This window comes from Adiantum capillus-veneris, chromosome 18 (assembly GCF_014529385.1).
Source record: "Adiantum capillus-veneris isolate H3 chromosome 18, ASM1452938v2, whole genome shotgun sequence".
In the NCBI taxonomy this organism is placed as follows: domain Eukaryota; kingdom Viridiplantae; phylum Streptophyta; class Polypodiopsida; order Polypodiales; family Pteridaceae; genus Adiantum; species Adiantum capillus-veneris.
In genome coordinates, this window is record NC_140948.1 from 134,022,379 (window position 1) to 134,036,674 (window position 14,296).

Consider the following 14,296-nt stretch of genomic DNA (forward strand, 5'->3'; position numbering starts at 1 on the left):
AGGGAGAAGACATCACCACCAATGTTTGGGATAGATTTGACATCGCTTGTGTGGTTTCCAACAAAGATGATGATACCTCACAACTATGAATCTTTCCTCTATACTGATAAAATTAGAGGCCAATTATTGGTACAATGCTTGCCCCAAGATACCAAGGGTGCATATGACTTACTATGTGTTTCCTTCATGAAGAGGTTTGTTAGAGGTACAACCTCAAAAAAATTATGGCAGTTGCTGATAAAGTTAAAGCAGGGGAGTCTGCTAGAGTATCCCACTTACGAATCCAAGTTTGTGGATATATGGGAGCAATGGTTTTTCTCACTGGAGGAAGGTGAAGGAGCGTCTAATTTCCTCAAGAAGGAATGTTTCATTGTTGACTTGTGGTTGTCGCTTAAACAGAAGGTGAAGATGTTGGACGGATACGCCGCGACGGACGTCAGTACAACGAGAACTCGCCTAACAAGATTTGTCAGCTAAGGACGAAGCTCGACCCCCAGGCGCGTGAAAGCAAGCATAGGGTGTCAACCTACACTTGACCGACTCCTAACTAATTCCTACAGAGGTCACTACCCAATGTCTAAGTCACAGCCTTCAAGAGTGCATAAGAGGAAACTTCCTACAATGCTTTCTAGAGCCGAACACCCATCAAACAATCTTGAAACACCACAGATTTTGAAGGAGACCCTACTAACACCAATAGGTTACTCTCCCTAAGGACTATGAACCAAAACCCCAACCCAAAACATCCGGTGCAAAATCACGTAGGATGTCTGGCCGAAATTTGCAGGTCTTCATTTCCAAAATCTAAAGTGCCTAATGTGTAGCTCTACTCAATGAAAACACGTGGATATGCTGCAATGAAAAATCGGACAACGTATGCTCACCGAATCACCAGATGAAGATCGCAAAACCTAACTATACGCGCGCAATGTAGGTATTGGCACGTACTCTCGTCGGGGGCAACACGCTGCACTTCTCCGCACTCGATTCCAACCATCGGTACGCGCGTAGCATCAAGATGAAGCTCTCACTCTCTCTCGTACACCGTACACTCACTCACAGACTTCAAACTTTTTTAAAATGACAAAGGTTTTCCATTAAGGTCAAAAAGTGGTATAAATACCTTACAATTCTTAAACCCTAAAGTTCCAAATTAACCATCTACTCAATCTAAATGTCAAAACTGGGATACAATCTGGAAATTTCTGTAAGCCCCAATATTTACAAGGTGAAATGTCGGGTTTCCTCAATGAATGAATAATTACAAAAAATAATAATCTATCGAGCAGTCAATTTCCGTAGGGTGTGTCCAGCTTCTAACACTTCCCCCCTCCTTGCTCATGTCGTCCCTGACATGGCTGTTGAGGTGCTTCTTCATCTTATTGTTTCTCTCATCTTTAGCAGCGACTCACATCTTGCATGTGGAGCCAGTAGTGTTGGGCCAAATATGTCAGACCTGATGGTGAAGAAGCCGGTGTAGAAAGCTTCTTCAAAGGCCTGGAGGTGATAGGATGGCAAAAACATGATCCTTTGATACAATGCATGTATCACCTACTTGGAAGGCTGACCAGACAGATCATATGCATATCTGTAAGTATCTTGAAAGAAGAAGATAATGTATGTCGCCTGGCCCGGTTTGAACGTCTTGAAGACTGCCAAAAGGGTTTTGCATATCTTTCTCATCATAATGCAAGAGAGGTCAGGCGAGCCAATGAACAATTTGATGGTGCCCGTTAGGGTTTTCACCATGTACATAACACTTATTCTCTCGCCTGCCTTCAAGCCTGGCAGCTTCATATAGTTTAGCCACGTGGGTTGGCTTCTTTGTAGTAGCTCATGGGCCTTCCACGTCCGCATCCTTGGTAGAGGGCAGAAGCTTAGGTTATCTCTGATGATTTTTGGTGCCTCTACCAAATGGATTAGGTATTGTGGATACTTCGTCAGCCATGCCTTTCTCCACATGGGCTGGGACTCGACTATCAACTTTACCCCTTCAGGCTTGGAGATATCTGTTGTGTACAGTGGCATTGTTGGCTCTTCTCTGATTCTTTTGTTGATCTTGGTGGCTTCGTACTTTAGCAAAGAATATGGGAGAGAGGGCTATAGCCATTCACACCAAAGGTTGCTGGCGTCTACCTTCTAAATGGTCATGGATTTAAAAACCCTCTGCTCCCATTCCAAAGCTTCTTTGGCCGTTTCTCTGATTTCTATTTCTATAGGCTTGCGCAGCTTCTCTTCCTCTTCTTGTGTCAGATCTTGTGGCTCTTGAGAGGGTCCTACAAAAGTTTCCTCTTGCATGGGTGTGTCCACATGATCTGCCACATTCTCTAGGTCTATGCCTTCCATGGCTACTGGCCTTGTGCTTGCTTGCTCTTCTGTTTGCTGGCCTCTCAGTTCTTCTATCTGCTTTTGGAATGTCTGTTTCTCTGCTTCAGCTTGTTCTCCCATGCTCACGAGGAGGTCGTTCAAATTGGCGTTTATCTTCTCCGTCTCCTCGAGATTTCTCTTGATATTTTCTAGCTCATCTTGCATTGCCTTCTGCTCTTCTTCCATGCGGGTTTACATGACTACTGATCCTTCAGCCATCATCAGCCTTTGCTTCTTCTCTAAAGTCAACTCTTTCTGGAGCTCTTTCATTTATTCTTCGTAAAGCTGGCTCTCTGAAGTGGTGTGAGTCGAGCTAGTAGCTCTGAATCTGGCTGGAGATGCCCGTAGCCGTTGGATGGTTTGATCTTTAACTTTAAGCTGGTTCTTGAGCTCAAGGACCTCATCCTGGCTAGCCTCCTGCTCTATTTCTATCTTCTCTTTGGCATTCCGCATGGCCTCCACTTCCTTGGACTCCTCAGCAAGTTGTAGGGTTAGGTTATCCCTTTCCCTCTCTGCATCTGTCAATGACTTTATGAGTTGTCTATATTCCTCTTCGGCTCCTTGCAGTCTTTGTGCTGCTGCCTGATTCTCTCTTTCCATTTCTTGGCATCTTTGCAATGCCTTTGCCAGACTGGCTTGCAGCTCTGCTTCTCTCTCTATCTGTCTTTGGCTTTGTTTTTGTAAAGTGTCGATTTTAAGCTTGATTTGCACTTCAGTGTCTTTGAGAGTTGCCATTTCACTTTTTGAGGCCATTGATTGTGCTCTTAGCCTGGTTGGCTTGGTCATCACCACATCCCAATCATTGGTGGGCGGGTGCAGGTCCACTGTATCAGTGGCCATTTCTTGAAGCTCCACTAACCGCAGACTCTGCATTTCCTCTTTGGGCCCCGTGCTTGCCAAGTCAAATGCGACCGTGGCAGCCTCTTCTTTTGAATATCCGGCAGCCAGTAGGTCTAGAAATGTGTTATACCTTGCTTCATTTGGCTCTGGCTGCTTACTTTTACGCTTAGCTTCTTCTTTTGGTTCTTGCTCTTGGCTCTGCTCTTGCCTTGACTCCTGTTGATCTTCAGGTTTGTCTTGCTCCTCTTTCTGTTGAGTTTGTCGAGGGCTAGGAGGAGGTGGTGAGGGCGGTGGGCTTGACTCAGGGTTGGACGGTGGAGTTGTTGGCTTTTTCTTGAAATCTCTGTCCGCCTTTGTCTTCCTCTCTCTCTCTCTTGGCCTTCCTGCTCCTCTAGCAGTTGCCGTCGGACTTGCTCCACTTCTGCTTCTGTAAATGGTACATGTGGGATATTTTCCGCTGTGGCATCCAAAATCTAAAAATTCTTAATATAGTCGTCAAATCTGTCTCTGTGCACCCTTCGGGATGATCCCAACATTGCTTCTAGAGACGGCTTCCATAGCTCATTCAAATCTCCTTTGAGGGCTCTTTCGGCTCTGAAAATTTTCATAAGCCGCTCTAGATGTGCCGCTGTCTGTGATTTCGTCTCTTTTACAGGCAGTTGGACAGATTCCTTCTTTCCCTTCTTCAGCTCTGGCTGCTCTTCTTGCACGGTCTCTAGCCGGCGTTTCAACCATGTGGCAACCCTTGGTGCTTTGGGTTGTTTCTCTTTCTTATCTTCCTTGAGCCTCAGCCAGTCATTCTGTGATGGAGGGTCGGGCCATCTTCCCTTGGCATGCAATGCCCCATAAATCACTTTCGTGATTAGCTCGCCCGACACAATGTATGTAGGGTTCTTGTTGCCCATCTTTACCAGATTATCATGTATATAAGTTGCATAATTGATTACCTTCGGCTTGCTTTTCTGCATTGCCCAAGTGAAGGTTGTGGCAATTGCTCCAGGCGGCATTCTGTACTTTTGTGACCGCTTTGTACACTTATGGAAATACTGATTGTACAGGTGACTCATGATTGCCACTTTAGGGTTGCCAATGTCTTCAAAAGTGTAGTTGCCTTTCTTTTCTGTGTACACCTTTACTTCGTCTCTTCTTTCGGTTACACTATCCCCTTTGTTGGAGAGGTCTAGTGCAGCTGCCACCACTCTCTCCGTGATTACAATCTCCGTGTCTGGCTTGCCCCGCAGATCCGTAACTCGTGCCACTCCATCTTCCTTGATTGTCTTCACAAATTCCTATACTCTTTTTATGTCGATTCTTGCCGGCACAGCTTCAAAATAATTGTGGAGATCAATCTTCTCCAGATACTCTGCCATCTTGATTCTAACGAACTCATTGAGCTCCCGCGGTAGCATTGGTAGCTCTATCACATTTCCTTCGGTGTCTTTGAATATGCCTCGGTAGATCTTTAGATCATTGGACTCTAGCAAGTCTTCTTGGATCCATGTGCTGGTTGGCTTTAGAGTTCCTTCCGAGATGAAGAAGGGCTCTACTTCTTCCAAATAATCCTTTATGGTCATTCTCTTTTTCTTTGCCGGTGACTTTGTGGCTGCCATAGATCTTGTTGCACTCAGTAGTCCGCAGTTAGCATTTTTTGCATATTAGCTGAGAAACTGAGTTTTAACTATCCAAATAACTTGAATATTGAAAATAAAACTTAAAAGGAACTTGTGAAACTGTGCATGTGCTCAGAGTGCAATTCTGGCCAAAAATTTTCATCTATGTCTTTTTCATAAGATTTTGGTGATACTTGACATGCTGGTGGTCCTTGGCCAGTACAACATGGCTATGTGATTGGATTTGGGTTTGGGCATCAAAAAGTGGATTTTTTTAACAAGGTCAGGCTTTAGGCTCACAAATTGGGTAGGATGTCCACAATAGGTAGCAAATGATATCCAAATGGGTTGAAAATTCATATATGGGCTCCTTGCACCATGGTAATGGCTCCCATGATGTCATTGTTTGCACAGAAGTTAAAAAACATGCTGGAGACATCCTACGCGTAGGATGTCTATTTTATCAAAATGGCTTGAGATTTGTTCTGTGGGTAGTCATTGGCATGTGGAACATGGCCATGCTCTTGGATTTTGATTTGGACAAGAATTGATGTTGGTCAGACCATGTGTAGTGTTTTTGGGCTCATAAAGTGTATCTTGAAGGTGTTGGGGGTCAAAAATGATTAGAATGGCTTCAAACTTGATATATGAGCTCTTGAAGATGCTATGAAAAGATCTGGAATGTAAAAATATCCTCTGTAGGCCAAAAATGTCATATAGACATCCTACACGTAGGATGTCGCGTAGGATGTCTACTTCATCATTTTTTGCAAGTAACCACACAGATTGGTTGGCAATGTGCTCATGAATGTGTTGTGCAAGTTTCATGTGATTTGGACAAGTTTTGGAAGGTCTATGGCCCATTATTGCCTCTATGCCCTAACTTTGCGTTTTTTTCATGCATATGAGGTCAATTTTGGTCCAAATGTAATGAAACTTGGTGGCTAGCATGTAAAAGCTATTCAGAAAATGTGTGTGATAAGAGTTGTTGGGTTCTGTGCCCAGAAATGGCCTTGAGATATCCTACGCGTAGGATGTCTCCTGATGATGTTTTTATGGGAACTGCTACTGGTGCCTGCCCTTAGTCCCCCTGAGGCCCTTTTAAGCCTAATTTCAACAAAAAAATGCAAATGGATAGAAAGTAACTCCCTGTGTGGATTTCAGAGCCTCCGAGCCGTCTTCTGACTTTTGGAGTGCTTTTCGACGATGAAATTTCTTGATGTTGGTCTCCATAGCTTCCCGATCCCTTGGGGATCCTTGCCGTATGGTTTTTGTCGACTTTGGCTTCACCGGAGCTCCCTTTGGCAATTTGTCACTCTAGAAGCACCCATGGTTGCATTTACATCTCGTGGATGACTTGTGGTGGTCTACCACCATAGGACTTGGTTGTTGATGGTCTAGGAAAGCCGCTCGTGAAGTTTGGTGGCAAACAGACATGCGGTTTGGTCGCGAGAGCTATTTGATGCTTTGTGTGTCTGATGCCGTTTCTGAAGTTTAGTGCCGCTTCAGCTCACCTTTTGGTCATGTGGGCTATTTAGACTTGTCGAGCATGTCGAGATGCTCCTACCCATGAATTTTGGTAGCTTTTGGGCGCCTCTCCGTCGATTTCACATTTGGGGGCCTCTTGCGGGATTCTAGGAATTAGGGTTTTTTCCGATGGACATCCAAAACTGGTCTCCTATGCTAGGGTAAGCTGCCGATGAAGTCTCGTTGCTTTTGGGTTAGCCATTAGGTGGTCACTTCTACTTGTAGGTCTCTACTGCCCACTTTGTGTGTGAACCATACGCTAGTTTTCGCGACAAAACGACAAACATGCGCGAAAAGCTCAAGGTGGTGAGACTACCTCTCATGTCTGAAGCCTGTCGGGTAGTTGTGCGTGTCGTAGAATCTGTTGGAAGTTCCGTTCGCTCTAGGTGGAAGGAGCTCTCTCTTAAAGGTCAATAGTGGAAATGAGCTAAAAATGAAGTGAAAAATTCTTATAATGGGGGTCCCCGAACCACTTCATGAAATTTGACATGTGCTCCCAACTTCTTGCGAGATGCGGTTTAGGCTAAAAAATTTCTTGATTTGGACTTCATTTGCCCTGTTTACCAGAAATTTGGCATTTCGGTCAAAATTTGGCCAAAACACACTTTCCGCTCCAGTCTCATAATTGCACCCCCATTGTACCATATTTTTTCCTATAGTCACTGATTATCCCCATATTTTTTTTTTCATTACGACCGTTTTTCACCTGCTCTTTGTATTTTTGAAGTTTTTCTGCCGAAAATTAGGAAAATTAAAAGAAAAATAGCAAATCAAACCCAAAAAATCCTCAAAAATCATAATAAATCAAAAACATCATTGCAAAACATTATATACACTCACATGAAATTTTTATGGCCGGATTTCTCCGTTTTACCAATATTTTGCCCAAAAAATGGCTATTTTTACTTATATACACACACCTGGGGGTTTGATTTGGCGTTTGCCCCATATACCTATAGATTCATGCTGTATAAGGGCATATGTACTTGGGTTAGTCCAGAAAATTTCGCAATCAAACAAAAACCCTTAAAAATAGTCGAAAAACATGCTATTTCTTGCTCTTTCTTCCATTGGGTCCGCATTTGAGAATGCCTCCCCCCCTCCTAGTTGGAGTCCTCCCGGACGACAAGGTATCGCCTCAGAGTATGTGCCGTGCATAGGTTGAAAAAATTGTACTAATGCTTGGCCGTGTAATGTGGCCTTATTGTATGCATACTCGGTCAATGCATGAAAAAATTAAGGCTGTGCAAGAGAAGGGTTTCCTGTTTTCTTTGCAAGTAAGAGCTGTAACTCTACTGCTCTTTGTTTAATTGTCTTTCTTGCAAAAGTCGCTTGCTTTGTTTCTACTGTTGATATGGCCGTAGTTGTCTCCTTAGAGAGAATTGGCTTGGCCGGAATGGCCATAGACCGTATCTCTTTTGCTTTCCATTGGTAGCTTGTCTTTGCCGGTTTAGGTTTTATTGCTACTGCATTGGTTGCCATTGTTTTGCTGCTGATGGGCATCCATATAAATTGGTGTGTTGGCTTCTTATGAGTTGTCTGCTTTCCGATGTTGCTTGTACTGAAGGGAGTTCCTTTTGCTTCGGTTTCGGGATCCAAATGCGAGTCCCTGAGCATTTTCTTTGGGATCCATATTTGTTTTATTCCTTTGGTTTTTGGTAGAACTATCTGCTTCGGTTGAATTCTTCCGTTGTATTGTTTTTTGTCTACCATGTCATTTCTATCCTTCCGCACCCATATTTGTTTTTCTCTTGTTGATAACTCTGATCTTTTCACTGCGGCGGTCGGTGACTTTTCATACCTGTACTAAACATGGTTGGCAGCTCCCTGTTTTTTCTTTAGTGGCACCCTTCCTTTTAGCTTTTTATTCATTGATTGCATTGCTGGCAGCAGATTATTCCGGGGTTACTGAGCAAAGGATATTACCTGTTGTTCTTGTGCATGCTTAATTTTGACTGCATTCACATTCCAATCTATCTGCACATTATACTCTTTTTGCCAAGGTTGCCCCAACAACATGGGGTGTTGTGTTCTTTCATCCTTGACTACATAAAATTTGTGTGGGTAAATATATTGATGTACTTGTACATGCAATATAGTCCAGGCCAATGTTTTCAGTGAATGTGATGTACTACTTTCCAACACTTGTGGAGTAGGATGAAGTGGACCTGTGGACTTGAGCTGTTTGTATAATCCGTAAGAGATTAAATTTGCTTGAGCTTCAGAACAAGCAATGCCGTCGATTCAGCTTGATTACTGCCCACTTTGACTGCAATTATTGGATCTACTGTGTCTTCATGAAAATTCATTAGTCGAATGGTATTGATTCGCACCGGTGATCCACATTGTTGTTGTTGTCGTAGAAGCCTTCTTTTTGCCATGCGTTCTTTTGCTTCTGCTTGAGCTTCTTCTCGTACCCTCTGTTTTTCCTTCATTCGTTGTTTTTCTTGATGGATTTGTTGAAGCATATCCTGTGTTAGTGGTAAATGATATTTCTTTAATCGACACCCACTAATCCAATTTGGCATTTCCTCACCTGCTAATGTAGCAAGTTTGACAGCGCCGCTTTGTGATAGGTCACTAATCACAAAGGGTCCTATCCCTCGCTTTTTAAGTTTCTTGGCATGTTGCTTCAAGGTATAAACAAGTACATAATCACTAGTTTTGAACTCTTTCGTGCGCACATGCTTGTCAAAATACTCCTTTTGTCTTCTCTTTTTAGCATAGATCGAAGCTACATCTCTCAAGCGGAGTTTATCTAGCTTTTCAAGATCGTCTATTCTTGAAGAGAGCTCATGCCCTGTCCATTCTAAGCGTTTCGCTACTCGTAGAGTTGGAATTAAAAACTCTATGGGTAATATAGCATTTAGGCCAAACACCATGTTGTACGGTGTCGTTCTTATCGATGTTTTGTAAGCTACCCTATATGCCCATAGTGTTGAGTATAGATGATGATCCCAGTCTGTTCTTGACTTTGATACAATTTTCGTGAGAACCGTGCATAGTGTTTTATTTGTGGCCTCAGCTTGTCCATTTGCCTATGGATGGTATGGAGCAGATTTTCTATGTATGACCATGAATCCCTAGCAGATATTCAATGACTTCATTAAAAAAATGTGTTCCTCGATCACTGACTATTTCTATTGGTAAATCGTATCGTACAAAAACATTCTCATACAAAAATTGTGTAGTGGTCAGTGCATCTGCTTTTTGTGTTGCCTTGGATTCCCTCCATTTTGTGAGATAGTCCGTAGCCACAATAATATATTGGGTATGGGTGCGATATGCGGGGGGTGAAATAGGTCCCACAAAATCAATTCCCCATTTTGCAAATACCCTTGCTCCCATCATTGGCCGTAGTGGAATCTCCTCTCTCTTTATCAGCACCTTGGTGCACTGACATGCGTCACAACGCTTTACAAAATCTTCAGCGTCTATATGTAATGTAGGCCACCATATTCCTGCGGTTTAGAAAATATTTTTCGTCTTATCGCCTGAAAAATGGCCTCCACTTATACCTCCATGTGCGTGTTCTAGAATCAGCAGGTATTCACTTTCAATTTCACAGATTCTAAGTTGATTGTCCTTTCCTCGCTTATAGAGTTGGTTCCCAATTAACTGAAAGTCACGAGCCTCCAGCTCTATAGCCCTTTTCCGTGCTCTTGTTATGTTTTCAAGAAACATCCTTGTGGTTAATAAATCAATGATATATTGACTCCATGCAGGTGCAATGTTTACCTGAAACAATGTCGCGTGATCCACTGGTAGTTTGGCACTACATATAGTACAATTGGTAACATAAGCATGTGTGTTTGCATACATAGTTGGCCAATAAACCCCTAACTGTTTCAGTCACTGGTGTGTTTTCACTATTAAAAATGAAATGCACAATCCTGGACATGTTCTTCTTCAAGATAACACTCGAATTCCTCCGGATTTATACATAGTCGTAGAATTTGGTCAGATCCTAGATGATACAGCCGTCCTGCAATCAACTGGAAGTTTTTTGTTTGTCGGATTGTTTGTTGTTTGGATCTGTCTTTCATGTTATCAAACCTACCTCCAAAGGAAAGAATGCTAACAATTTCCTGAGACCATTTGGGTATCATTTCAATATTGAAAAGATAAGCATCCGATATGTCATCATCTACTCCTTCAAGAGCTTCCCCGTTGTGTATCCTTGAAAGATGATCCACCCATAGATGAGTTTTACCCCATTTGACTACCACTATGAAATCAAACTCTAGCAAATAATAAACCAGCGTACAATTCTCCCTGTATTGCATGGTTTATTCACCAGATACAAAAGAGCTTGATGATCTATGAAGAACACAAATTTGTTTGTGAGTAAATAATGCCGAAATTTCTTTACAGCATAAATCATTCCTAACCCCTCTCTTTCGGTGGTTGTGTAGTTCTTTTCCGCACTATTTAACTGTCGGCTGGCATAACAAACTGGAAAATTCATTGTGTCGTCTCCAGGTTGAGCCAGAATACTCCCGATTGCATATGCAGAAGCATCAATGTGGACATGGAATATCTTTTCCCAATCCGGTGCTTTAAGTACAGGTGCTGATACAAGGTTTTGTTTCATCTTTTGGAATGAAGTTTCACACTCCTCAGTCCAGTCGAAATTGACTAACAAATGATACAGAGGTTGTGCGATGACTACATACATATATATGAATCTTCGATAATATCTGCAGTGTCCCATGAAGGATTGCACTTGTTTCGCATTAGTAGGCCTGGGCAGGTCTACTATGACCTTGATTTTGTCTAGGTCAATGGTTATGCCATTTTTTCAGACAATGTGTCCTAAGATGCGGCCTTGCCTAACCATAAAAATGCACTTTTTCGAGTTAAGACAGATTCGATATGTTCTGCACTTCTCAAATACCTTTTGCAAATGGTCAATATGTTCCTCTCGTACAAGAGAGTGTACACAAAGATCATCCATGTATATTTCTAAGAATATTCTTAGGTATTCTTTGAATTCATGCGTCATTAACCGTTGAAAGGTAGCTTGGGCATTAGTTAACACTAGAATGGTAACCTAACAGGACATAAAAGTGTCCTTTCAGGGTTTTGGAAAAAACAATCCAAAACCATAGTAGATCCACTCATTTTGAAAAATCCTTTCATGAGCTTATAGTTCAAGAACTACTACATATGGAAAAAATGAGAAACTTGTAAGTTTTCTCATCCCTTGGTCACTACAAGCCTCCAAAGTTAATGGACCAATGTATTGTGCCCAAAACAGCAACTTCTTACGGTTGATTGCATATAAATAAGAGTGGGGATTTTTGTAGGACATGAGATAAAATGCCCCGTTAACTTCAATGGGTTGGTGATCAAAACATATGGTTGCTTTTACCTCACTAATTTTTTTTTAGCAAAAAAAAAGGTACAAAAAAGTTGCATTTTTGCCATTCTGCGGACCTATTATTAAAGTTTCTATAGACACGCTCAATACCGATACTATATACACGTTTTCTTAGTTCCCTTTGGGCCTTTGGATTCAAAAGGAGCCATGGAGCATGTCAAAAGGATGATGGATCTCTTACTAAGTGGAACCTTGGGGGCAATGATGGATCTCTTACTAAGTGGAACCTTGGGGGCAATGATAAAGTGCTAAATACAACAAATATGAAAAAACTGGGTTTAGCATTATGACCTCTAGAAACCCATAGAAACTACTAAATATTTAGCCAAATTTGTAGTCTATAACTAGATATGGTTACTACCTAAAAAATACACACAATTGGCCTAAGATACTAGCAATATTGAGAAAGTTATACTTGCTACTCTAAAATGTATCGTATTCTTTAGCAACCAAAAAACTCAACCATCATCATATACTATGCTATATAGCATATTAGGTCCCCCAAAACTCAAGGAAGATTATCTTTATGTTATACATTACACTTACACAATCAAAATTGAATTTGGATATCAAGAAAGCCACCAAAAAAATCATAAAAGTGCTAATTTTGGCCAAAAAACAAGATTATGCAACTCTTGTAAGTTTGTCATAACTTTCAAACTTAACACTTAGCTCTCCCTACAAGCATCAAAACATGTTGAGAACTATGAAGGCCTAACCTCTAGCCATCTAAACCTCACAAATATGAAGTTAAGAGTGGTATAGTTGCCAAAATTTGAAAAAAAGCCAAAAACAGGACCCATTTTTTCACACAGTTTAGGTTCAAAAATGTTGTGCAAGAGTAAGGTTAATGGTGAGATCGATACTCGAAAAAAAATGTCAAGTTTTTTTCAGCTCATAAGGCAACTTTGTGGATATATAGAACCTACAAATTCATTTTCATACTCTTCAAATAATTCAAGCAAAATGGTCACCTAACAGGACACAAAAGTGTCCAAGGACATAAAAGTGTCCTGCTACCATTCTAGTGTTAAGACAAAAGGCATAACACGATAAGCATATATTCCCCATTCTGTGGCAAACGCTGTTTTGTGTTGATCCTCCATTGCAATTGCCAGTTGGTTATATCCTGAAAACCCATCTAGAAAGGAATAAGCCCGTTTCCTGGCCACCCTCTCAAGTACATGTTCTGTGATCGGCAAGGGATAATTATCCCTTATGGTGGCTGCATTTACCCTTTTGAGGTTTACACACACTCGCAGTTTTCCGTTCTTCTTGAGCACAACCACAATGGGTGACACCCAATCTGTATATTCGATTTCATAGATGAATTCAACATCCATCAGCTTGTCAATCTCCTCTTTGATTCGTTTAGCAAATGTGTTATTATATGTATAAGGACGCTGTTTGCTAGGTTTTGCATCTGATTTCAAAGGAATTGTATCTTGGCATATCGATGGATCAACTCCCTTGTGGTCTTTGTAGGACCATGCAAACACATCTTTATACTTCTTGAGAAGTTGTGTTAGCAGTTCTTCTTCTTCAGGCTCTAAATCAATTGCTATATAGACCGGCTGAGACTTCTCACCTTGTTCCGTGAGGTCTATCCTTTTTGCATTTTCTGGCCCATAATAAGATTCCTGGTTTGTTCTTTCCCTTACTGGTGGTGTCATTATGATTTTTCTATCCTGGATGGTAAATTTCCGATAGTGCGATGGTATATTCATGTTTCCTTTTTCTAACTCCTCCTTACCATCACTATCTTCCTCAGTAGTCCATTCCTCTCGTAAAGATCGTTTCAATTCTTGGTATTTCCGTTTACGCTCCACTTTGGTCCACTCTTGGTCTTTCGTTGTTTCTGTTTTTGATTTTTGATATTTTAATGATTTTGTTTCTGTTTTAGCTTTCCGTACTTGTTTTATTTCCTCTCGCGTTCTTTCCCTTCGAACTTTTGAGAATCTTCGTGATATTTGATCTTTTACACAATCCTCTGCTTTTACAAGCATCAGATAGTGAGTTTTACCTTTTATCCTGGGCATCAGGTTCTCTCTCGCTTTGTTTTCTGCTCTTTTTCTCCTATAGAGTTCTTGGTGTCTAGGGTGATAATTAGAAAAATCATAAAACTTGATATTCTCTGTTTTCTCCCCACGCTCACTTGAGTTGTCTGAACACTCATTATCTGCATCGTTATTGACCTCCAGATGCTCAGAGGAGTTATAAAACTCTTCTCATTTTGGTGGTTCTACCATCTCATCTCCTCCCGGTATAAGGCTTACCACGTAATTGGGTAGCACATCATAGCCATCCTTATCGCAAAATTTTGTTGTTGGACTATCTGTAATGGTATAGACATCCAATGTTGCTAGTATGTGTTCCCATTCCAGAGGTTCCAAGGCATCTTCAGGAAAAGGTTGTGGGCTCTTTCTAAAACGCATTCCTCTCTTTTTAAGCTTCCACAATGTGAAGCTCCGCACATCCATAGCTCTTTTTGTTGCCCTAACCATGCGGGGAGTTCCGACCCCACTAATGTAGCTGAATCAAACTCTTCCACTGGTGTCTGGTTCACATC